This window comes from Pinus tabuliformis, chromosome 3_2 (assembly GCF_031772625.1).
Source record: "Pinus tabuliformis cultivar Carrire ecotype Pingquan chromosome 3_2, CPIR1, whole genome shotgun sequence".
Lineage (NCBI taxonomy): Eukaryota > Viridiplantae > Streptophyta > Pinopsida > Pinales > Pinaceae > Pinus > Pinus tabuliformis.
The window spans coordinates 343,910,463-343,938,334 of NC_142302.1; positions in this window are offsets into that span (position 1 = coordinate 343,910,463).

The following is a 27,872-nucleotide window of genomic DNA, read 5'->3' on the forward strand; positions in this document are numbered from 1 at the left end:
AAGTGGAAAGATATTCAGGGATAGAGGGAAAACATGCCCTGAATATACCTCGCTGATTGGACCTACTCTCAGTGATGACGAGGAAGCAGCACAGGCTTCTTTGCAGAGTGTTGTTCAACTGATAAGACAAGGGTTCCCGCGAATACCCCATCCACCCACACCACCTCCATCTTCACCTTCGCTGCATACACCTTCCCCCACACCACCGCCACCTCCGCCACCATACAATATGGCGAATTCAGTAAAATTTCCTGTGTTCAAGGGGTCGGGAACTGAGGACTCAGACCAATTTTGGTTCATCGTGAAGGCTATATGGGAAGCTCAGGGTATTATAGATGATCAGATGAAGAAAGAAACGGTGGTTATTTCTTTGCACGAATGCACGCTAACATGGTACATTAAGTACTGCACTCATAACCTGATGGCTTCATTAGCAGATATTCAGACCGTGCTGAATAAGGAATTAAGTAGGTCCAAATCTAAATCTCAACCAATTGTGGGATTCAAGGAGATCATGATGAAGCCTGGAGAGACACCCTATGATTTGGATTAAAGATTGAAGTGCATGATCAGTGAAGCCAACATGAATCTTACGGATGGGCAGCACAGTGAATGGTTTGTGGCTTCGCTCCTGCCTCATCTAAGGGTTTCTTTGTCACAACAAAAGATTAGAATCTAGGTGGAATCCCAAGAGATTGCAATGAGATTGCATGAGACACTGATGAAAGATGCTAATTTAAGGGTTCAACAGATTCTTGCATAGTTGCAGAACCTGTGCCTAGAGTTTCAGAGTCTAAAGAAAGATAAAATAGTTCGGCCAGAGGTGTGCGAAGAAGTTTGGTGCCTGAAGTGCAAAAGTTAGGGGCATGACAAAGATCACTATCCAGTCTTCAAGAATTATGTTGCAGAAGGGGAACCGATGCCTCTGAGGCCAAAAGCTCAAGTAGGGCCAAGTAGAGGGCCCACGCTATGCTGTGCCATCAATTAGGTAGCTGGAAAACATGTGACAAACAATTTACATTTGCTGCAGAAATTTGTACAGACACCACAACAACTCTTCTGTAACTTCTGTCAATCGGTGGATCATGATGAGTGTAATTGCCATAGTTATGAGCTAATGATGGATAAAATGCCTACATATAGGGTGTAGGCAGAAACCTGGCCTCCAGACCAAGGTGCTAAGGGAGCATGAGGTGAATATCAGGGGCGTGGAAAAGGCCGAGGTGGAGGAGGACCTGGTAGGGGTTATGGACATGTCATTTGTTACAACTGTGGAGGAATGAGACACTACGTGCGAGATTGCATGAACCCGACACATCTGTCATGCCGATATTGTACTCAGTTTGACCATGCGATAGAGGATTTCCCTGTATTATTAGTTAATATATGTGACAAGGGGGCGCAACCTCAACAACCAACTCGAAACCTGCAAATGATGAGGGCTGAGCCTTGTGAGGAGGATCTTAAGGTAAATATTGTGCTGCAGAGTGGAATGAAGACTGGCAAAGGTAAGGGGAAGCAGCTTGAAGAAGGTGAATGGGTCCACAAAGCGCTAGACAAGGAGATCAGGTTTGATCTAGAGCATGCAAGGGAAAAATTTATGGAAGCAAAGAAAAGCCTCATTGAGGCCTCTACCTTAGGAAGTCAGGATAAGCCAGCTGAAGAGATGGACCCTTCCATGCTTACTACTTTCTTGGAGACTTGTATGAAGCTGCTACACGATAGCAAGGTTGTGAAAGGATTGAAAGAGCTAATAAATAAGTGCATCAGAAAAGAAATTGCTCCTGACAGACCGCGCATAGTAAGGAAGATTGGTAAGCATAAGGAAAGAATGGGTCATGAGATGAGGCTCACCGTGCAGATAGGAGAATATGAGATGGATCAAGTTATTTTCGATCTGGGGTTGGACACGAATTTTTTGCCTAAAACGACATGGGAGAGGATAGGGAGACCTATGTTGTAGTGGTCTCTGATTCATTTAAGAATGGAAAATCAATAGAAAATCATCCCCATGGGAAGGTTGCAGGGAGTGACAATTGATATTGAGGGCACGAGCGCATTGGTTAATTTTGAAGTGATAGAGATTGTGGATGACAACAATCCATACCCTGCACTCCTTGGGATTGATTGGGCTACTGACATGAATGGGGTAATCAATTTGAAGAAGTGGAAGATGATATTTGAGAAGAAATGTCTCCACGTAGTAGTGCCCCTGGACCCTAAAAATGACCGTGCTATACTGAACGGTCCGCGATTATGAAAGCGATGATGATTTGGACTAGATTTATAAGATAACAGTGTGAGATCAGGATTGGGTGAATCTGACAGCAGATGGACACATTTCCTGGGACCACAAAATTGCCTACACATAAGATTCAAATGAGGAGTTGGAGCACTGGCAGAACCAACTGCATGAAGTGCCAGAGAAGATTGCTTCTAGTCCTTAGATTGGGCATTGCACGCTACGCCTGTGAGATGGTGGGGTACGCACAAAGATAATTTTGATGATTGGCGCCTGTACTGTGTTATCACTTAGGTTGTTCCCAAAAGTTGTGGAAAAGGGAATACGGATGAGGTAACCATAGACCAATCTTTTAGATGCAGGTTCTAGCCAATCTGCATCCAGAGAGGGCTCTCTCTTTATGATTTAGCTTTATTTTTCTGTATGTTAGGCTAGTTATGAAGTACAAGGGTTTGTTTGATTTTTGGATGGTGACATTCAATAGAACAGGGGTGTGAATATGAGAATTTTAGTCCATTGGGCTAATGGAGTCTATGAAGATGAACTGCTGGATATGGCTTCTTTGACAGAGGGAGGTACTACAGAGCAAGGTAATCAACCATGAAACAATTTGTAAGATGGAATAAGGTGAGATGGGGTCAGGGGGTGAAGGGAAACTAAGAATCCTTAATCATGCTGACAGAGGGAAAGTGGATGAATATTACCAGGGAGAAGTTAAGAATTCCTTAGCTATATTCAAGGTGTAATAACCAAGGGAAACAGGAGCAATTAAGAATTCCTGCTTATGCTAATTCTAAAGAAAACATAAACAATAACAGGGATTGAACACAGAGTACAGTTAAGCAAGTTTTGGGTTATTCTTTTTCCCTGTTATTCAAATTATGAACATAGACGATATATAAAAACGCAGAAACTATAAAACATGAGTTTAAAAGACTTATTGATCCATGAAATAATTCGAGAATTCTGCAACATAGTCCTCTGCCATCAATTCCATAACCAGAGAGTTCAGCAACAACGCATTCCAGCAACCTTTTATTCAGAAGAGTTTTCAGAGTTACAGCGCAGTTCCAGAAATGTATCACCAACCCCTAATACTTTGCTTGGGGAGGTATTTGTACAAAAATGTTTACAAAATATCTCAATGAGATAATATCTAGCAATAACTTCTTCTACCTACTCTACAGGAGAAGTAAATGATCTTGAAAACAAGGAGAAATGAATGGCTCAGTTGGTAAGGTGCATTGACTGTTTGCTCGGTGAGTTGGCTGGTGGATGCTTCCTTCAATATTTCGTGCTGCTGGCTTTGCTTTCTCGGGTGCTTTTAATTTTATTTTAAGAGATTGCTGCCTTGCGCGATTTTTATCTGCTCCTTTTCTGCACTTTATGATATCTGTCGTGTTTTGGAAAAAACAAAAGTTTGAAATCAGCCTACAAAATTTCCAGCATACTTTGCCACCAATTCTCTTCTGGCAACTGATGTCTTTGCAGCTTTATCAAAGTCTCATCTGCGTCTGTATACTTATAGAAGTTAGGCTGGACTATAAAAAGATGTTGTACTTCATGCTCAATATAAAACAGGTTTTCCAAGTTGCTGTAAAGAGTTTGGCCAGATGGGAGGGTGTTTTCTGTTGGAGTACTTGATGATGATGCATTTTGTCGATCAGCAGCATATTTATTCAATCTGATCTGGTACTCGGCTTGTCTTAATAGGCGTTTATTACTTCCCACCAGGTTGGGCAGACCCCTTTCCTGCAAAACTGCAAATTTTTCTGCAAAAGAATTTACCTCCACCTGCATATCTTGGCTCTTCCTCTCTAAATTCTGCATCAAGGTTCTCATGGTCAGGACTCTTTTGATTGTTAGGATGGTGTCTATCCTGTCTCTGATGTCCAATGCTGCTAGTTCTTCCTTGGTTTTAGTGTTTAGAAAATGGATTAGCCTGTTGGCCTGTTCGGGCTTATGTCCCAATAAATTTCTGGCCCTTTGGATTTCCACCTGGGTTGCTGCTATCAAATAAATCTGCTCATATATAATTTGAATGGATCTCTAGATATTGCTAATGGATTCACTGATGTTAACCCACAAAATGCCCTTGATTTCTCCCAGAGGCTTGTCTAAAGAGAGGTCCTTTTCTAATGCTTTGACTTTATTCTCTAATGCCTTTACGTCTCTTGTTTTTTCTACCATAGTCATTTTAGATTTGTCATGACTTACTTCCAACTTGGAAAATTTCTCTTTAGCTTCTTTTAATTCTGATACTTGGAGTTTTAAATCCTCCATAGCCTTTATCAATTCCTCAGTGGTCATGGTAGTGCTGCTGCCTGTTGTTGTTGTAGTTGAAGTACCTGCTGTTGATGCCGGGACAATGGGAGGGACTGCTGTTGTAACTGTGGTAGGAGCAGTTGTAACTGTTGGAGCTGTTTGAGATGGCTGGGAGGTTGACACTCCCTGCTTTTCCTGTAATGCCTTCTCCAATTCCTGCTCTGTCTCATTTAATATTTGATTCATCTTCATTAGCAAATCCATCATGTCTTCTTCTGCTTTTTCATGCACAACCTCTGTGGTTTGCAGATGCATGGTAATTGGCAGCTTCAATTATTTCTTGAGGGCAGATATGTCATCCTCCTTTTTCTTCATTAATGCTTTTATTCCCTTGGCATCCTTGGGATCATATCCCAGCTCAATGATAATTTCTTCTAAGGACTTTATCCAGTTGTCATTGGCCAAAGAAGATGCCTTTTCCAAATCCAATTGGGCAGATGTGTTGTTCAATGAGTCCTGCAATTTCTGAGCTAATATTGCTTTGTCTGCCAATGTGGAGTAGACCATTTCTCCCGTTTGCTTGTGCAACTCAATCTGGTCCAAAGGGTGAATGTCTTTGGCAAGGGCCTCTAGATTTGTTCTAATATAATCAGCTGTTGACTGTCGCTGCTGCACTTTAGGCTTGAAGTGTAGGAATTTACAGGGTAAGTTCCTCAGAAAGAATACCAAGAGGACACCGCTCACAACCAGATCTCAAATCAATACACCAGTATTTTTGACGTGGTTAAAACCCTCAGAGTGCAAGGAGGGAAACAGTCCACGGCCTGTCCCAACGTGGGTACAGACAATTTATTAATCAAAGAATGAAAATTTACATAAGCTTCTCTCATGCACGGATTACCCGAACAATGACCCTCCATGCGCTTTAAATAGAACTCATGGACCAATCGGGTGTCAAGCCACGGATCAAGTGTCGGTAATACCGAGGTGAGAGTGAACCGTCGGATCACTACATATCGTGACCGTCGGATTGTAAGTTACAAAATGTACAACGGTAAAGAAACACACTTTACCTAACTCTAACCTAACTCTATACTAGACCAACTTGAACTTAACTATATCCTATGTGTCGGAATATCCTAACATCCCCCCTTAAGAACAACTTGGGATAGGATTGAAGGATTTACAAATATGACACAATAGGAGAAGGAAGGAGGCACTAGAGCCTATCCCCCCTTAGTGACAACTTCCTGAACTCCAAGCATATATTGAAGTTTAGTGAACTTCGCCTCTGTGAGAGCCTTTGTGAAGATGTCTGCAACCTGATCATCTGTTGGACAATATTGCACTTCAAGAACATGGTCATGAATGAGCTTTCTGATGAAGTGCATGTGTAGTTCAATGTGTTTGCTGCGCTGATGCTGGACTGGATCTTTGCATAGCTGAATGGCACTTTGATTATCACACCAAAGTGTGGTTGGATGCTGCTGCTCAAAGCCAAACTCTGATAGGATCTGACGAAGCCACAAGGCTTCCTTACTAGCTTCCACGGCACCACGATACTCTGCTTCTGCTGATGAAAGAGAAATGGCAGCCTGTTTCTTACAAGCCCATGTAATAGGTCCTGAACCAAGAGTGAAGACATAACCGGCAGTAGACTTCCGATCATCAAGGTCACCAGCCCAATCAGAATCAGTGAAACCAACTAACAGAGGAGCTGCTTTGGCACTGTAATGAATCCCAAACTGTACTGTACCTCGAACATAACGAAGTATTCTTTTAGCTGCTTTCCAATGACTTTCACGGGGGTTTTGCATAAAACGAGCAACAAGGCCAACAGCAAAGGAAAGATCAGGACGAGTATGGGTTAAATACAAGAGTTTTCCGACAAGTTGACGGTATAAGGTAGCATCAACTTCAGGAGAAGTACAAGAGACTGAAAGTTTGACTCCAGACTGAAAGGGAGAAGTGGCTGGCTTACAGTCTTCCATGTGAAAATGACGAAGAATATCACAAGCATACTTGGACTGGGAAAGGAAAATACCCTCTTGGGATTGCAAGACTTGAAGACCGAGAAAATAGGGTAAGTGTCCTAAGTCTGTCATTTCAAATTTCTTTTTAAGGCTGGACTTCACATGGTTTATAAGGTTGGGATCACTACCAGTAAGAATAAGATCATCAACATAAAGAACAAGGATGATGAGAGAGTTGCCCACTTTCTTGGTGTAGACAGTATTGTCAGAATGACACCTAGAAAAGCCAGATTCTAAAAGAAAGCTATCCATTTTGGCATACCAAGCTCGAGGAGCTTGCTTGAGGCCATAAAGGGATTTCTTAAGTCGACAAACGAGGCTGGAGTCTGTTTGTATGAAGCCAATGGGTTGTTCCATATAGATTTCTTCCTGCAAGTCACCATGCAAGAAGGCAGATTTAACATCCATTTGATGGACTTCCCATTTTAAAGAGGCAGCAAGGGAAAGAACAAGGCGGATAGAGTTCATTTTGGCAACTGGAGAGAAGGTTTCAGTGTAGTCAATGCCTTCAACCTGTGAAAAGCCCTTAGCAACTAGACGAGCTTTATGTTTATCAACTTTCCCATCTGGTCCATACTTGGTTCTGTAAACCCATTTGCATCTAACAAGTTTGCGTCCCTTTGGTAGAGGAACAAGATCCCATGTATCATTTATCATCAATGAATGATATTCTTCATTCATAGCTGTTTCCCAATGTGGATGGCCTGAAGCTTCTGCAAAAGTGTCAGGATCATGATTTACTGGAGCTTGAGCCAGTAAAGAAGAGGCTCTTTCAAACTGAGAACGTGTACGTCGCTGATCTGTAGGATCACCGGCAAGATCACCTGCTGCATCCCGAGTAGCACGGACCCATCTTGGAAGTTGAGGATCCTGAGAAGGTGGGGAAGGATTATCATCCTCGCTTTCATCATCAGAAGAAGAAATGTTTTCAAAGATAGAAGAGATAGGAAGAGGTGGCACATCCGCCGGACTAGGCTCGCAGGCCGATTTATTTTCATCAAATTTTACATCTTTTAATGATAACATTTTTGGACTTAAATGGAATAAGTCTATAGCCTTTTACATCTTCAGAATATCCAACAAAAGTACATTTCTCACTCTTAGGTTCTAAGGCTTTATGCTTTTCATCTGGAATATGGGCCCATGCTTCACTTCCAAACACACGAAAGTGACTTACATCTGGTTTAATGGAACTCCAGGCTTCTTCTGGAGTGATATTCTCTAGAACCTTAGTAGGAGTGCGATTGATTATATAATTTGCACAATTAATTGCTTCGGCCCAAAAACTAAGACTGAGTCCTTTAGATTGCAGCATACAATTAGCCATTTCCTTTAAGGTGCGATTTTTCCTTTCAGCTACACCATTTTGTTGTGGAGTGTATGGAACAGTATGTTGCATTTGAATTCCATTTTCGGTGCAAAAGTTGATGAATGCATTTTTAACATATTCTCCACCATTATCAGTTCTTAGCTTAAGAATTTGATGTCCAGATTGTTTTTCAACGAATGCTTTGAAGGCCAAAAAGGTGGTAAATACTTCGCTCTTGAGTTTTAAGAAGTATACCCAAGTGCGTCTGGAGAAATCATCAATGAAAGTTAAGAAGTACTTGCAGCCAGAGAATGAAGCAACAGGAAGAGGACCACATAAATCACTGTGCACAAGCTGTAAAGGGGCTGAGGCGTGCCAAGAGGCACGTTTGTCAAAACTGTCCCGATGATGTTTTCCGAGTACACATCCGGAACAAACACCATCTTTGCAAGATACCATAGGAAGACCTGTCACCATGTTTTCTTTACATAGATGCTGAAGGGAGCGATAGTTTAAGTGACCATACCGCTCATGCCAAAGTTTGCTCACTTCATCATTATGAGCAACAAATACTGAGGGAAGATGGGATGACCCAAAGTTGTGAAACTTATACAACCTTTTGGAATCATCAGCAAGACCAGTAGCTAGAATCTGTTTAGGATCTTTTAGATCCTTGATTACAACATCATGAGGTGAAAATTCAACAATTTTACCTTCACCTGAATGAGTTATCTGATAGACAGATAGAAGGTTGCAGGATAAGTTTGGAACACATAATACATCATTGAACTGACCATTGTCTAGATGAACAGTTCCAGTCCCTACAACATTAAGAGATCTATCATCACCAACATATATATTTTTGGTGTTACAATCATTTAAAGAAGAAAACATGGCTTGGTTTTTGGCCATGTGACAAGAGGCTCCAGAATCAATGAGCCACTCATGAGAATGAGAAGAAGAAGAAGATACATTTAATGCATAACCAGACTGAGATGATTGACGATGACATGCAGAAAATGCCGTTCCGGAAGTTGAAGTTGAAGTAGGCTCCAGATGGATGTTATGTTTCTTCATTGCGGCTTCCAAGGCTTCCATCTTCTTAAAGCATTTAGATTCTAAGTGGCCATCTCGATTACAAAAGTTACAATGTCTGTCAGTCTTCTTCCATTTGTTTTTATTGGTCTTGTCATATTGCTGAAATGATCTTTCATCTTGAGGCTGAGTTGGTTTAGGACCATTCCTTTGAGGATAAGACTTCTTAGGATTCTTTGAATTTGGTTGCTGCTGGGCGGCTAACGCTTTCGAGGAAGAGTTTCCAAGATTAAGAAGACCAAGGTGTAAGAGTTTTTCTTGTTCTCTTATTAAGGAATCACAAAAGGAGTCAAAGGAAGGGGGCTTGTAGTCTTTGCCTTGACAAATGAAAGCTTCCCTGGTAGAATGGAAAGTGGAAACAAATACAGAGTAGGCTGGTCCCAACTTAGTAAGGATGGAATAAATAAGGTTACCATCTTCTTTCTTAACTTTAACACCTTCCAAGAGATATCTAAGGGTCTTGAATTTGGACAAGAAATCTTCAATGCAAGAAAAATTATTAGGATCCAAAGTAAGCAACTCATTCTCAAGTTGATGGGCTCTAATTTCATTTTTAATCCCAAAAACTTTAGCAAGTTTTTCTAATGCTTCATGAGGAGTTTCAATTTCTGCAATGTGGAATCTAAGATCAGGAGAAACAGACATTCCTATTAAACCACGTGCTTGATCTTGTCGATTTTCCCATTTTTCGGCCTTGTCTTCATCTTTGGGTTTCTTCTCTTGGTCTGTGGCTATTCTGAAGAGACCTTTACTTCTAAGTAAATCTCCCATGTAGGCTACCCATTGGAAGTAGTTAGTGCTGTCAAGAATGACTTGGCATGGACTTTCCATTTTTGAAAAAACAACTGAAGCTGAAGATGCTGAAAGTAAGTGGTCCAATGGATAGATCTCGAAAAAATAGGCGGTTTTAAAAAAAACGGCTCTGAAAAAGGCTTCCGGATGAAGAAGTTATGGCTTTTTGAAAAAAAAATTGTTGACGTTGCCGGCAAAGTGCGCGAATGTGCGGGAATGAAAAAATCCGCCCCCACAAAATGGAGACTTGAACCCAAGACCTCTACTCTCTTAAAAGGTCTTTGAACCAATTGATCTATACAAAATATTTGAGAGAGAGAGAGAGAGAGAGAGAGAGAGGGGGGGGGGGGGGGGGGGGGGGCCTCGATTTGCGTGCTTGCCTTGGGAAGACTCTTTTCCCTACAAAACACAAAACACAAAACCCAACACGAATATCCAAAGAAAAACGAACCTTACGGCTCGAAGTTAGCTTTAGCCAAAAAACTAGAAATTTTAAAAAAAAATCTCAAAGTTAGCTTTTAGCCGAAAAACTAAATATTTTTTTCAATGTTTCTGATTTTCCGAGATCACACTAAGGTGCAGGGAAAAGAGCATACGCATGAGAAAAATCCTTTCTTTCTGTTTCTGATTTGCCCAGATCGCACAGAGTCGCAGGGCAAAGAGCATACGCAGAAATGAAAGGTATAGATCCGAAAAAAAAAAGGCTAAATAAACCGAAACCGAAATAAGCAGAGAGAAAAGACAGTAAACTGCAAAAAAAAACACTGTATACCTCCCGATCTGAAAAATGACGCAGCTAGGGCTACCGGAAACCTTTTCGCGTGAAACGAAAGGGGTTCCTCACTGAAACAGATGCTCTGAACGCAACAGAGCAGTCCTCTCGGCCCGAAAGCAGTCAGAAACAGCAGATCTAGGAAACGACAGCCGCATGCAGTTCTACCGGCTTCAGATTTGGATCACCAACGGACGCGGCCCTCAAATAGCTCCGATACCATGTAGGAATTTACAGGGTAAGTTCCTCAGAAAGAATACCAAGAGGACACCGCTCACAACCAGATCTCAAATCAATACACCAGTATTTTTGACGTGGTTAAAACCCTCAGAGTGCAAGGAGGGAAACAGTCCACGGCCTGTCCCAACGTGGGTACAGACAATTTATTAATCAAAGAATGAAAATTTACATAAGCTTCTCTCATGCACGGATTACCCGAACAATGACCCTCCATGCGCTTTAAATAGAACTCATGGACCAATCGGGTGTCAAGCCACGGATCAAGTGTCGGTAATACCGAGGTGAGAGTGAACCGTCGGATCACTACATATCGTGACCGTCGGATTGTAAGTTACAAAATGTACAACGGTAAAGAAACACACTTTACCTAACTCTAACCTAACTCTATACTAGACCAAGTTGAACTTAACTATATCCTATGTGTCGGAATATCCTAACATGAAGTGGCTCAAGATCATTTTTCCTTCCTTAATGTCATATGCACACATTAACCTTTGCTGTTTGGCGGGGGTCATCTTGAGAAACTGATCATAAAGTTGCAGTCTTATTGGCTCATTCTATGCCTTTATGTCCGTGAATGTTCTTTTGATATCTTAACCCTGTTTGCTTTGTGGCCTTGTGGAGGAAATTTCCACACTATGCTGTTTCTCCAACTGCTGCCTATGAGAACTGGTGGATGTTTCTACCACTAGAGATGTTTGTGGGCTGGTTTCCCTCTCACTTCTTGGACTTTCTATGATCTCCTCCATAATTTCCTCTTTAGGTAGAGGATCTATTCTCTGTCTTTTTGCCCTTGGTTGCTCTGCTAGCCCACTTACAAGTGTGGTCTCTTCTCGGTCCCTTTTTTTGCCCTTTTCCTCATTTAGAGGAGTCTGCAATGCTGGTACCTCTGGTGCTTTGGTCTGGGCAGGAGGAATTTGCCCTTGGCCTTGTTGCTTTGATGATGTTGGTTGATCTGTCATTATGTGTTGCTTTGAATCCAACACTTCTTTGCCCTTAGATGTCCCTGCCGCTGGTGTAGTGCTTTCTTGGGCTAGTTGCTGTGAAGTTGCAGCAGTTGATGTGCCCACTCTGGTTTGCTGAGGTAATTTGAAAGAGACCTGTCCAAAAGAGTCCAGGTCAAGAGTCTTTTCAAGATTTTTCATTGCTTGTTCCATTTTTTCTTCCTCAGTGAGCTCTTCTATCAATGTGCCCTCTACCCACTCATCTTGATTAGCATATTGCTTTATTTCAGGGATCCTACAATGATTATAGGCTGATAGCCTATTTTTTACCTTTCTATCATAGATGAATCCATTTGGGTCATAGGGTACCCACCAAAAGCTCCTTTTTAATTTGAGTTGTTCACCCAATATCTTTTCAGCATCTTTCCATCCTTCCTTTTTGTTAATGATGAAGGGACCTAGCTGGTTTCTTAATTTCAGCTGAGCTTTCTTCTTGGCAGCATAAAAATGAGTCAAATCTGAGCTAATAAATTGCCTAAAATATTCAAGAGCAAAGAGTCTCATAGGCACATATTTTGGCAGTTTATAGGGGCACAACTCACAGCCATATATCCTGATCTCAGTGTGATTCTGGTAGAAGTACCAGTCACCTATTTTGTAGCTTTTGGAGAGCTGTAAAATTTTCTGCATGTCACCAGAGAGTCTAGGAGGAGGAGTTCTCATCAGCAGAGAGGAAACTGGATGTATAAATAGATCAATGAATTCACAGTAAGTGTACGGAGAGATACAGACTTCATGGAAGACTGAGGTCCAAAATATGACAGATCTCCTTTCTCCTTTAGTATCCAATTTTCTAATAGGAAACTGAAAACTGTCTGTTTGATAGTACAAGAATAGATGATAAATATAAGAGGTATATTTGAAGACTCCTTCTCTGTCCAGCTTTATGAATTGGTCATGGATCTTGTTGCTAATGAAGGTAGCAAAGTCAAATTTGACAGCAGGGGGATGTCCTAGAATAAACATGAACATCAAAGCTAAAATGGTCTCATCAACATATTCACTTGTTTTAAATCCTAGGACATAAGATATCATATCAATGATGAATTTTCTAGCTTCATTGAACCATACATGGTGGAAAGGAGGAGGCTCCCTGGGCTGGCAATCTGATCTCATGAATAACTAGGCAGTTCGGCCTATTTCTGCAGTGGATAATTTAGAGCCTTCATCCACCAAATTTCCTATGGAAAGAGGAGCCAGAGGCTGACTCAGTTTGAAGTGTAGCATTTCATTGATTGAGTCAGGAGTTATATGAAAAAGGATAGTTCCAGTTGGAGACATGACTGCTCTCTCAGTAGGTTCATAATTGGCAAAGCACAGGCGGATGACATCTGGAAATACATTTACTGAGCGGAGATAGTATCTAGGCAGATTAGATTCCATATCCCATAGGGATCAGTTTTGTTTAGATAACTGTTTTTGATTTCACAGTATGCTTGGAGGTGGTTTTTGTCACCAATTAAGTCTTGTATTTGAAAATCCCTATCAGCTAAGGGCAACCATTCCAGCTCCTTATGAGGTGCATTGAGGGGAGCAATGTTCAAGGACGCTGGAGCTTCCATTGCTTACTTCTCTTGTGATTTTTCAATTGAATTTTGGGTTTTTTGTAGCCAAATAGGTAAAATAACAGCTTTTGGGGGATTTCTCAGAGAATTGCAGGCCGAAGTCTATTGAAATTTAGCTCGCAGGGTGAAGTTTGCAAAGGAAGACGAGGTTTACGGGATTTCTTGGTAAAAACGGGCAAAAATAGCGGTTATGGTGCATGTGTTTGAAGCCAGCACGGTATATTTAATTCAATTTTGGGTTCTTCGGGTGATTTTGTAGAGAAAACCGAAAAAACACAGGGTTTGGGAACGAAATTCGGGTAAATACCTATTTTGACAGTGTATTGTGTGTTTTGTAGGTCGCGGAACGAGTTGGGAGGCTGAACTGTGGACTCAATTTAGCTGGGTGGCGGATTGTGTGATTGAACAACTGATTTGGATGAAAATCGCGGGAAACAATTGCGCAGAGAAAACAAACAGAAATGAGCGAAAACAACGTTTCCACGCCTTTTTGACAAAAAATTGGTTTTGGCGCGTTTCGGTCGGGTGACGTCAGCATGACGGAGTGCTTTGTCATGTATCGGGGTGACATGGAACTGGTGTAGTGCTGATGGGGTTGTGATGTCAGCGGGTGATGCGAGGGTGATGTCAGTAGGGAGGGAGCATGGGCGGTAAGCAGTTTGGCCCCCGCACCACTTTTGGACAGAGGTGGTATTGGCAGGGGGGGGGGGGGGCAGCGAGCACCGCGGGAGACTGCCACCTGTCCCAAGGAAAGGCGGAAAAACCATCGTTCCCCAGGCGCTATTGATCGGCATAAAAGGGCGCGTAATATTGATTTGAGCCGTCGGATCTGTGGGCTATGATCCGACGGTTGGTGGCGAATGAAACTGGCGGAGGGCTATGGCGCGGGGACCCACCGTATAATTCAACGTTTTATAATGTTTTGTGGGTATAACCTTTGGTTGGGTGGTTGGGTGGGTTTGGTTATTCATTTAACCAAATGTTAAATAAATTCCATGGTTTGTGTAAGCGGAGGGTTGTTAATGGCCCCGAATGAACCGTCAACTCCCATAAAACATTGATATATGGCTATATTTGCCGGGGGTCGGGATATTTAAACTTTTTGGGGCTTTTGTGCATTTTATGTAATATGAGGCATGGGGGAAAATTTTATGTAGGATTTATAATATAATGTTAATATGTTAATATGGGAGACATGCTTTTTAACCAAAGCGCTAAGTTTAAAGAATGAAACTTAGGCTTAGGGAAATGAAAGGTATTCAAGCTATGAATTTGGTGAACTTATCATAATGGAAGAAAAGCCTTTTTAGACAAGAAATGTGGCTTTATTATCCTAAGTAAAAACAGAGTTTCACTTAGTCTTTTTCATGAAATGAGATGAACTAGGAGCATTGAGCAGATCCCAATGTCGTTACGGGGGAGGTTAGTAATTGTTTTTTGGAGAAATGAGGAGGGAAGTTAGACATGCACCACCTGATTTTGTAGCCACACCTTGCCATGGCACTTATGATATTCATGAGATGAATCTCCTTTAAAAAGAGACAATTTCTCATAAGCCTGCTTCTGCAACATCAAAACTGCCTACCCAGCCTATTATATCTAACATTTTTATCTTCCTTTCCTTGGGTGCATTTGAACTAGCAAACCCTTACTTTCTTCTTTTCTTTTAGCTACCATCCTATCTAATTCTGCACTTATTTCTTCTAGGGGTTCAGATTTAACTATTGAGCACCCTTGCTTCTCTACCTAACTACTTATCTGCCAAGCTTGAACTATTTGGACAGATCTTAGTCTCTAGCTCTAAAAACAAGAAATTTAAACATGGACTGGCCAAGATTAAACTGTTTGGCCATCCATCAACTGTGATAGAAGTCACTTTTTTAGATCGTAGTCAAAGCCCAGATAGCATCAATTCGAACATCATCAACTGAATGCCTTCTGCCAAACCACCCTCACCTGAACCTAAAATTGTGCCAAAATGAAATTTTTTACTTTGTGGAATATGTGTTTGACGAGTGCCACTTGGCACACATGTCCCCTTCATCTACATGCAGTGCTAAACCCAGGAGCACAGGGCTAAACCCAGGAGCACAACGCTAAACCCAGGAGTGCAGCGCCACGCTCCCAGAAGCACAACGCCAAACCCTAGATTAGCTTAACTTTCAATTTTTCATTGTTTTGACTTCAAATTTTGACTTGTGTATGTGTTTTCAATTGCTGCACGAACATGGCTTACACTATCAATCAGAGGGGCATCAACTCACTTTGAACAGCATGAACGCAAACTTCTTGTGACAGTTTTTTGACAGTCTAAGATTTTATAGACAACAAGATGATCTTCCTCTGATAGTTCAGGATGTGCTTCGAGATATGTGTGAATGGCTTTATATAATAAATCGTGACTAGAACGAGTAGAACAAGGCAAAATCCCAACAAGTTCTGTGAATTTTCTTGTATTTAATCTCACATCCTTAGCAATCCGAGCAAGATATACATCCCAGAGGTTTTCCATAGTAAAAATTTTCTGAAAACTATATGAGTTGCTGCTTATATTCTGCAGCTCACAATCCTCAAGTTTGATAGATTGTTGATTCATGAAAGTGGAAACTATTCGCTTCATACTCTCTACCTTGGCAACAAAACCAAATCCATTGTATGTATTTGAAATTGGCAACAAAAAGTCATCAATGGTTGCATTCTCCAATTGAGAGGCAATTCTAGCTTCTAATAGAGTTTTGTATTCGCTACTATGGTTGCAACCTACATATTTGTGGAGCAAAGAAAACATAAAATCAAGAAGTATAGAAGATGTTTCCATAGGAAGCAGTCTAATAGCACATCCCAATAACTTTTTAGGCTTTCATTCTTTACAACTGCGGGCCAATGGTGAATATGATGAGCAACAAGAGGATAGTGGAGATCAAAAGAGGATAGAAAAATGATAGAGTTTTGATCAACCTCGGAGCCCAAATGAGGAAAGTAGCCATGTGAACTAGATGCTTCCAAACGAAGGCACAACCATTGAAAAACTCCCAATGCAGTTGCTCCCAATAAACATTGAATGAACATATATAAATCTTCAAGTACTTCCTCTCTAAAACCATGAGACCAGCAACTGTATCCCTTTCACCAGCAATTTCCCTGTCTGTAATGCACAGAGCCCTCTGCATAGGATATCTCTTTCAATCAAAGCAGAGAAACGAGCTCGCCATATGTTGAGATGAGGATTATCAGCATGATAAAAAGCCTTCAAATGTTATGTTCTCTCTTTCTCCATCACAATCCAGCCACAAGACCAGCCACTGATATCTCCTAGCTTCTTCTGAATCATTCAATACCTGAAGTACCTTTGCCTCAACCATTCATTCAGTCATATCTTTTGATCCGGGAGCCGGTTTTTGGAGTGTAATATACCGTTGGAAAGCTCTTTCCGAGCTACTCCTGATGGAAAAACTTATGACATGTTTTGTGTTGAATATTATGTGAAAAAACATCTAACAAAACAAAACATAGTAAGAGCTCATGTTGATCCCTGGTGACAGGCTGCAAAGACTGGAACTAACAAAGCTCATTAAAAAATGAAACAAGGAATATGAGCATAGTTCCTTGTCTTGTATCAAGCTCATTAAAAAATGAAACAAGGAATATGAGCATAGTTCCTTGTCTTGTGTCAAGCTCATTAAAATGAAACAAGGAAAATCAGGATAGTTCTTTTATTGTGTCAACCTCATTAAAAAATGAAACAGGTCCTAGAGAAGAGTTCCTTGTCTTGTGTCAAGTTCATTAAAAAATGAAACAAGGAATCAGAGTAGAGTTCCTTGTCTTGTGTCAAGCTCTTTAAAAATTGAAACAAGGAATCTTAGTAGAGTTCCTTGTCTTGTGTCAGGCTCATTAAAAAATGAAACAAGGTCCCCTCGAGCAAAGTTCCAATTCAAGTCTTTGATTAGATCTCGTAAAATCCCAGTCGAAACTTTCACTTGATCTCATAAATGAACCTTCATTCCATCCACCTGATAGCCACAAGTAGTCTATTTAGGTGAATGTAATGAATCTTGGGGGTCATGCACCTAGAATCAAGTCATCATGTTGGGGGCATGTAAACCAATCTCATAGTTTTTCATTTTAAGCTTGTGCAAACATGAAACTGAATCCAAGTAGTTTTTCATTTCAAGCTTGTGTAAACATGAAACTGAATGCAAGCATAGTTTTTCGTTTTAAGCTTGTATAAACATGAAACTGAATCCAAGAATAGTTCCCTATGGTTCAAGCTTGTGTAAAAATGAACCCATCTCCATATTAACCCTTGTGGTTTCCATTCTATTAGCCTCTTCTATCGGATCAGCCTTGGTTTTTCTCCTTCCATCGTCACTATTTGCTTGGCCGATCATATGCTTTCACTTGGTTGTTCTACCCTTTTTGAGGAACAGTTGCAATGTGTGGTGTTTTTAGCCAGCCTCTTCACATAAATCAACATGTTTTGAGAAGTTCCAACATCACCAGAACTAGTTGCTATCCTAGACACCACTCATTCCTCTAAGTGGAGTCCTATTTAAGCTCTTCTCAAACTCTCGAAATATGAAAATATTGTTGAGTGCTTGTCCTTTTCATCTTGTTAACGGATTGGAAACAAAATCTACTCAGTATAAGTTTAAACCTTTTCCGAACTGAGATATATTATTTATGATAAAGGAATACGTTGATCGAACATGATCAATAGGTTCTCTCTCATATTATTTTATGCTTTTTCGGACTTGAGAGACAAATCTACGAAAAAGAACTTGTGGAGTTTTCTTTTTGTCCCTTTTCAAACTCTCTAAACATGAAAACGACCGAGTTATCATTGTCATTAAACTCGTTAAAACATCAAATAGTCACAAGCTTGTCCATCATGACAAGACCAAGTTTCACCTTCGCTAGGATCGTTAAAACATCACATATCTATGGATTCACTCGAAGGGTGGAATTATACAACAAGCATATGTTATCCTCCTCAAGATTGATAAAAGTAAAGAGCTATTGGTCAGCAATGACTCGGGAAAATGGGAAAAGGGGTAAACCACTTTATGGTAGTAGGTTGCTCTTGAACATGACACTTTCATTTCATCTCTGTGACTATTTGAGTTGGGTTATCTACTTGATGGTTATCATACCTATGGTCTATCATACCATCCATTACTTTGTTTTTGGGTCAATGTTGCCAATTCATTCAGTGTCGCCGACATGTTCAAAAGAAGTCACTCAGTTAAATTCATCCTTTGCAATACTCATAAACCTTCATTTTCATGACCACCATTCGTGAACCTTGTGTCGTCAGTCGCATTCCATCTCCAAAATAATTACACTCGTTTCATGTTGTTGATGTGGGACATCAAGGCCCTCCTATGACAATTCTCTTCTTTTTTTTCTGTATTCAAGCTTCTGTGATCCATAATGAATTAAACAAAGTCTTTCGGTAGAAATCACATGAGAGAATTTTTTGGCCGATGCATTTCGAACCAACAAGTGTGGTTCATCATCAGGACCAAATGAAGAGGCTGACCATGGAAAAGGCTTAAATAGAGAGCAATGTAGAGACATAATTTCAAGTAACGGTTACATTTGAACAATGGTGTTTAAATTATAATATTGATTTATTAATATATTAAAAGCAAATATTATTAAGTAACAGCTATATTAAACGGCTAGTTTTTGAAAAAAAAAAAATTTAAATAATGATATTATTTCATTAATTTATTAAAAATATTAATAGGTAACGGTTATATTAAATTGCTAGTTTTTGGAAAATAATATTTAAATAATGATATTAGTTTATTAATTTATTAAAATATTAATATGTAACGGCTATATTAAACGGCTATTTTTTGAAAAAATATTTAAATAATGATATTATTTCATTAATTTATTAAAAATATTAATAGGTAATGGCTATATTAAACGGTTAGTTTTTGAAAAATAATATTTAAATTAATTTATTAAAACTAAATATTACTAGTTCTTTGCTTCTTGTCGACATCAGCACATTATCCAAGAAGTTGACATAGAAACACCCTTTCAGTACCTTGGGGCTTGCATGCATCAATGGAAAGTTTCTCACTTCCGGCGATAGGTTGACATCACTAGCCTTCGACCGAAAGACTTTGTATGGTGTTTGACATCAAAACATCCATTCACACCAAGCAGAATGTATTGCAGTACCTTGAGGGTCATTATCATTATCGATGATCTCTCTTGCATCTGTTAACGGATTACATCATTGGCTATTAATCAGACGATGTATTCCCATGTTCAACTTCAGATCACATATTCACATGGTTAGACTCATACTTGAGCAAACGATTGGATGAGATAGAAGACCTCGGATCTAGTTCCATCCATCCGGACTGTGATTTCAGGAGAGTGCTAATTATCTGTATGATGGCTTTACAGTGATGGTAATCCCATCATGGGTCTATATCTGTAGATGACTACCTATGTACATGTAATGAAAGTTTATATGTTGAGCATGGGTATGCCTTCCCTCAACGATTCACGAAAAATCCAAAATATCATGATATTATGTATTCTAATTGATGCAGGTCACCATCATATCGTAAAGCATATCACTCGACATTATCATTTTCAACTTCATGCTCTAGGGGGCAGCTGTTACAGGTCTATTTTGGCACATCACTCCCAGCATTCAGTTCAGTACTTTTAGGGCTCATCAAACCCTAATTCAGTTGCTACATGCCCTAGACAAGTCATCACATTAAATTCATCATTCCTGACAATTTCCTGGCCTGAAGACATCCTAAAATGACTCCTTGATGAACCAGCATAGCCTTGGTCAGGGGTAACTGTGCTGCAGAGCACTTAGGCCCATTCAAGTCTGCTCTGCAGAGCATCTAGGCCCACTTTGATCCATGCTGGGCGAGATTGAGTGAAATATTTGATGAGAGCCAGTATTGCAACAAGGATGCTACAACTCCTGGGCTACGAGCTTTACTTATCAACTCGGGGTTCGTACAAACTTGGAGGTGACAGTGTTGTATACACAAGTAAAAGTGATGGTTCTGCCTATTGTCACTGTTCAACTGGCGAGAGACCACTGGGGTTCTAAGCCAGACTTATGTAGAGTCAGAAGAAGCTTGATTCATTGATGGAAGAAGGGAAAATCTACTCTAAGAGAGTTACTCTACTGTAGTAATTGAAAAGAAAAACATGTAATATTGCTAAACCACACCATACCCTAATTAACCATTTAAGAAGCTATGCTAAGCAGAACTACTAAATCAACATCAAACAATTGCTACTATCTAAGTTGAAGAAGTAAAAAGCATCAAACAATACTAATGTGTAAGCAAAGAAACTAAACTAAATATGTTTTCACTTTTTTGGTTTTTTTAGGCAAAATCAAGTATGCAAACTAATTGTTTTTTGGATGTGACAGGTGGATGGAAGGTGTTTAAGGATCGCTAGAAGGTTTATGGAGTGGTTGGATGGTGTGGAGGGGTCCTAGGAGGCCTTTTGTGACTTCCTAGAGGTTTCCCATCAACTCGGCCTCAAAACAGGTCATTTCAGGAAAACCTACAAGATGTACTAGAAACCTACAGGATGATCGTATAGGAATTACATGAAACCTACAAGATACAGCCGAGAGCTAATTGCAAGGTGTTGGAGGCATTTGGAATCTTAGGAAAAGTGTTTTATGGGTGGAATGGAGTGTTATAAGGTATAGGAGCACTCAGGAGTCAATATCCAAGATAAGAGATGGCTAGATTCTCTCAATGTGTTTAGGAGAATTTCAATGAAAAATGATGAAAAACTAGTGAGGGTGATGGTGAAACAAGGGATGGTTAAGGTGGGTGAAGTGGAAGGTGGCTGTTGGTTATGAAGTCTTGGTCTCCTCTTGAAGTACCTAGTCTGCATAAAACATGTGTGTCTTCCCAGAACTATGCAACAAGATACATTTTCATAAACTAGAAAAGCATGAATCAATTTCCTATATTATGCATGAAGAAAGTTTTTGAAGGGAATGAAAGCATGAGTGAGATCTTATTGCAGAAATGGAGATGGAAAAATATGACAATGAAATCTGCCTTGCAACATTAACCAAATACTGAATCAAAGACAACAAATTCCGAATCTCATAAAAGAAATAGAAATCTATCTTTTTGGGGCTGTTGGAGGGTCCCTTCCTCAAGTCATGGTCCCAGAGGGAGGAAGTGAGGCTGAGACACCTGTTGACAACCTTGTGGTGATAATTTTTCTCCTTACTAACTTTCTACTTGAAATAAGGCACAAATGGAAGCAAACTATCATACAACCAATCTAATCTACACTACTTGTAATGGAAATGCATCTACTAAGCAAACTAACAACTAAGCTATGAATCTACACTAAGCATACATGTACAATAAAGAGGAGACTTGGCTATTAGGGTTGGGCCCTAACCCAAGAGCTTTAGCCCTCTGAGTTAACTCAGTGCCAGCTCAAAACAAAACTCATTCTTATTACCAAAACAACAGATTACATCAAAAGAACTGTCACAAGTCTTACAACTCAAAAAATAGAGTAGAGTTTTACAATCAAAAATCTAAATCCTACTGAGGTCCTAGGCCTATCTACTTATACATTTGAAGTCTCCAATGACTTCCTTAAAATTAGGGAGGCTCAACTCCCAAACTCGAGATAAATTGGTGCTTTGTATTTCACTTGCTCGGTTGCCTTCTAATCCTCATGATTTGGTTGTTTGCACTCCGAGCTGATGGAGGAATATTCGAGTGGAGGGGTAGTAAATGAGGAGGATTTACCTACTATCATCCCTCTCCCTTGTCCCCTTCGATTTTTGACCTTAGTCTTTGCCAAAATTCATTGCTTTTCTCCTTTAATCCTATATTAAATGCACATTAGACCACAAAGAAAAATATCCAATTCTAACTCATCTCAAAAACAAAATATAATCCAAAGTATGTAATAAGTTATGAGAATAGTTGGTTTTACTAATCTAGGAGGTGAATTAAGGCCCATATAATTACCCAATGATGAGGCTCATCATCAACCCCCTATTGAAATTTTTACTCATCCTCTGAGAAACTTAGTCAATATCCATATCCTTCATGGCTCTGGTAGCCTCTCTGACATCCCATGCCTCTGTTGTGGTCTCCCCTTCTTGTTCATAGAAGCCTGCTTTGCTTTCTACCTCTTCCCGCTGCCTCTTTTCTTCTTCTTCTTCTTCTTTTCTCCCTTCTAGCATCCCTAAGAGTAGTGGTGGACTGAGTTTTAGGCCTATCCAATTGACCTTAAACCTTTGCATATATTTCTTATACTTAGGTGTCCTATTGAGTGCCTCCCTTAACCTTTGATGGGAGTGATATTATCTTATCTTTAGGGTGTATGGCAGTGTGTTCCATCTTCTTAGGAAAGCATGTATACTATCATCTCCTAGCAGCCTAAACATGTCCTCAAAATGTGAAATTGCTTGCTCTTGGGTAGCAAGATATCTAGGTGCTAGCTTAGGGTCATTTGTAATCAAATTATGGGTACTGATGAGGGCCATGGGTTTTGATTGTTCAACTCTGATCAAAAGAGGTTTAGTTTGCTCTCTTGCCAATTTCCTTTTCATCTCTGCAGCCCTTGACTCCTCATGGTTCATCAATGATGCCAAATCCATTAATTGTAGATCTCCTAGCTTGGAATTAGGGTCCCATACATTCATGTTTCTAACAGCCATGTTGTGCAAATAGAACTCAGCCATTTTGGCCTTATCCTCTAGTGTTCTTTGATCACAAAGATCAATAAATTACCTGTAGTCCTGAAATTGCATGGTTTCCCTCTGTGCTAGTGTCTTAATCTGAAACTGTAGCCCTTGTTATTTGAGGTTGAGAGCATAGGATTTAGCTGGCATCCTACACTAGATTGCCTCTAAGGAGAGGTTGTCCATACATGCTAGTTCTCTCTTTCTTGTAGTTGTCCCCTCAACCATGCATTTTTTGTCTCTAGTTGATTTCTCATTATAGTTTCTCTATCCCTTAAGCTACTTAACTCTCTTCCCATTTATTTGATTTTATCCTTCATGTGCCCAATGTCTTCTACCCCCCTTTGATTTGGCGACCTGCATCCATCAGTGAGTTGTGGCCTTCTCCTTCACAAGCCCGAAGAATAATGGGATGGAAATTTTTTTAGGTATGACCCTACCTCCTTCAATAAACCGATAATAGGAGTCTAGGTTAGATTGGGGGCTGGGTTATTTTGTCTCTGGGTCCTCCTCTTTAGCTTCTTGTTGCTCCCCTACCTTTCTTTCCAATTTTTGTGCCTCCTGTAGATTCAGCAGAGTATCTTGTAGGACTGCTTTTTCTTCCTGTAGATTTTGCTGTGGATCCTGTAGCATTGCCTTACCCTTTGAGGAAGTTGATCTAGTAGTAGGCCTCCTTACATAGGTGATAGGGGACTTAGGGGAAGGAATTTTGTCTTTTTTGTAGGGGAATCTTCAATCTCAATAGGAATTTTGGTTGATGTTTGTGGCTTCCCCTATCTTATTCTTGTGCTCTTTCTTGTCCTGAAATATATCAAGATCTGCCTCTGCCTTTTTCCTTTTTTCTTGATTGGGGTGCTGAGAGAAGTGAGGGTAGCTACTGCCTTTCTCTCAATGGCCTCTGGAGACACCCTAGGTGACTCCTCCTTGTGTTTTATCCCCTCTATTCTATTGCCTTCTTCGTCTCTGTCTTTCTTGTCTTCTTCTTCTTGTAGATCTTCGTCATCTTTAACAGTTTCCTCCTTAATTTCCTCCTATGTTTCTTCATCATTCTCCTTCTCTTCTCCATCTTCTTCTTCATCTTCATCATGTTCCTCTGTGTCAGTTCCTTCTTCATCCATCTCATCCTCATCTCCTTCTATATCTTCCTCTTCCTGTTTTACTTCTCTTCACTGGTAGTAGGAGTAACATCATAAGTGAGAGCTTTGATGTCATCCTCTACTGGCATGTCTCTGAAAACTGACCATGTTATAGGGGTTCTGAGGTTTTGGAGGCCATCTTCAATGAGGATCCTAATCAACCCATGGTGATATAATTGTTGGGAATTCCCCTCGTTCACTTTGATGCTTGAGACTATGAGTGATTGAAGCAAGAAATATGTGTTGAGCCTATGGTGAGAGGGTGTTTCTACTCCAAATCCTAATTCTTCAAGGATCCTGAATTGATAGCCATAGACAACACTATATCTACCCTCACATGAGATGTATTTTATTATTTGGTAGCCTACCTCACTCCATGGATATGGCAGACTTTACCTCCTTACTCCATTTTTTACCTTAGTGGGTTCCTCACCTTATAAAAAGAATTTTGTTTTGGAAACCTAGTTATCTCCTTTATCTTCTTTTCTCCATGGGACTCCTAAGGGAAGTGTGGTGACCCTGCTGATGAGCTCAGGGGTGAGATCTATAGGGAGGCCCCTTATTACAATAGTGACATGTATTCTGGTGTGTGGAGTGAGGGAGAGAGAAAATTCTTGAGCCACCTCATTGTCATACCCTCTGAATTTTTCGAAAAACTCCATCCCTTTATGTCTTGTGAAGATATCAAGCACTTCAGGGTGTTGTTGGATTCTCACAATGTTTATGGGCTCTCTCCTATTAAACCCTCCTATCATCTTAGTGGTGAAGCTTGAGGAGAAATGAGAGGGTTGAAAAAAATTTCAAATGCAGGAGCAAAACAGAGATGACTGCGTATTTAATTCCCTTCACACAGTTGCTAAATTCACTCAAATTTAGAGTATCCTTGGTTCATTTGCTTGCAAAGGGGAATGTAATTTTAGATCCTACCTCTTTAGACTGGCTGCAGTGGCCAACTCCCATGATATCCCTTCTGAACTCTTCTCTGCCAATCCTATAGACAGTCTCTATGTATCATGTAGACTGTATCCTGTAGGAATTCCTATGCATGCTCCAGTAGGAATTCCTTTGCAGTGAACGATGGATCTCTGCTTCCGGTGGGTGGCCTTGGTTATGAAAGCGACTTGAGAGAGGGAGTTTCGAGGAGGTGAAATGCATGAATGCATGGGAACAATGTTTTGTTTCCTCTTATGGTGATTCGGGGTGAGGTGGTGTGTTGGCAACAAAGGTACGTTGCCATCTTTGGATTGTTGGTCCCCACTACCACCTCATCATTTCCCACTCCTCATAATCATCTCCCACATCGTAGATCAGTATTTTACTCGATTTTTGTCCTACTCATTCTCTGTCTTCGATTTCACTGCAGCCACGTGTGAGAGGACACCCGATTGTGCATGTGTTGACTGAACGAAGGTGGCCAAGTTAAATGGCCACGTTTTCACTTATAAACCAACTATTGCGTAACCCTTACAATTTTTTACTACATTATGCATATGAGAGAGCGAGTGGGATACTTACCTGTGGTTTCAATGCTATCCTGTAGTTGTCGAAGAGCCGAGGTGTTGTTGTGTATATTTGTTGCATGATATTATTCTTCCTCCTCTTGCTATCTACTAATGGTTTCTCTGTTTTTTCAGGTATCTGAGGTTGAAGATCTAATGTTTCTTCTTTGGAGCTCCTGGATCATCCTGGTGAAGACTCATTGCTGGTGTGATTAGCATTATGTGGGACAAGCTGCTATGGGATTTCCTACATGATCTCCTATAGTTGCTTCTCCCTCAAAATTATTTAATTTTTGCTTGTTGGGGTTGTGAGGATGGTGACATGGATGGAAAGAAGGAGTGGGAGTGTGAAGAGAAAAGGATACTCAGGTGATGCTCTTTACTCCTCTTTGTTTCCTTTTTTCTTTGAAAAAAACAAAAAACAAAAAACAAAAAAAAAAAACAAAAAAAAACAAAGCAAAAAAAAAAAAAAAACAAAACAAAACAAAACAAAAAAAAAAAACAAAAAAAAAAAAAAACACACAAAAAAAAAAAAAAAACAAAAAAACAACAAAAAAAAAAAAAAAAAAAAAACAAAACAAAAAAAAAAAAAAAAAAAAAAAAAAAAAACAAAAAACAAAAAAAAACAAAAAAAAAAAAACTTTGAAACTGATCTTTTTCTTTTAATTATGAGTGCAAGGATGATGATGGTGGACGAGGTGAGCTGCTAGATCATGGAGAGGGTGAATTTTAGGGACCTAACAAGTCCATCATTTGCCTTTGGATTGCTTCATGTAGGACTTCTAGGTCACTGTAATTCCTACAGGATCATCCTGTAGGTTTTCAGGGGATCCTATAGGAATACACGGGATCCTGTAGAAAACACAGTCTTTGTATAAATTGAAGCAATGGAGTAGAAAAATGACAAAAATGATGGAGGCATGCATTGTAAGGAGTGAAAAAAATGAATATGTGAGTTGCAAGGGTCTCCTTGGGATCCTCTTTTGCTCCTTAACTATCCTTCTCACCCACTTGCAAATGGATATATATTCATGATATAATATATATATATATATATATATATATAAACAACTAGGCTGCCTTAGAGAGGTTTTCACCCTAGTTGTTTGCCCTGGGCACCTCATTTCACCCAGGGATCTTCCTATTCTCTTTTTCTTTTTTTTTTTTTTTTTTCTTTTATAGGTTTTCAACCCAAGGATGGGACTCAGACACCTCATGGAGGTTTTCACATAAGTCCTTATTCTTTTTCTTTTTCTCTTTCCTTAGTGATTTGATGAGGGAGGAGCTAGAACTTGCTCCATTATCATCACTATTTTATTGATATCATCAACAAACTCTTGTTTTGATAAAGGTCTCTTGTACATCTTCAATCGATGTCCATTAACAAGCAACGGAATGGCTTCTTCATCTATGGTTCTGATTTGCATTGAACCATTATCATGGCATCTCTCCACAACATAAGGTCTAAGTCATCTTGTCCTTAACTTTCTCTTGAAGTCCTTATACCTAGAATCATATAACAATTCCTAATCGCCTTCCTGAAATTTCTTCTCGTTGATATTTTATCATGCCAAATCTTCCTCTAAAGTTGAACTACCTCTGTATGTAGGAGGGCTTGCATTTTGCATTCATCCAAAACATTCAATTGGAACAATCTCGCTTTATGTGCACTGCTGAGATCCAAATCTAGTTGGGCTGCCATCCTTAATGTGTTATATTCAAATTCAATGGATAGCAAGGCCTTTTTCCCATAGACCAGCTCATAGGGTGTGAATCCAGTGGTTGTATTCCATGTGGTATTATAGGCCTAGGTGGCCTCAACTAGCCTATCTTCCAAATCCTTCTTGTTGTTGCTCACCAACTTGGTTAATAAGCCCTCTAGTGCTCTGTTGTTCACCTCCACTTTCCCATTAGCTTGTGGATGATAGGGAGTGGAGGTCCTATGCTTGATCTTGTGATGGTTGAGCAAGTCTTCGATCATGTTGGAGGTAAACTGGTTGCCTTGGTCTGTGACTAGCTCTCTAGGGTACCCAAATTTGTATAATACATTCTCCCTTAGGAACTCAACCACCTTCTCTTCTGTTGCTGCCTTAATTGCCATGGTTCCAACCCACTTAGTCAAATAATCATTGCACACAATAATGTATTGTTTTTTCTTTAAAGGAGGGTCAATAGGCCCAATGA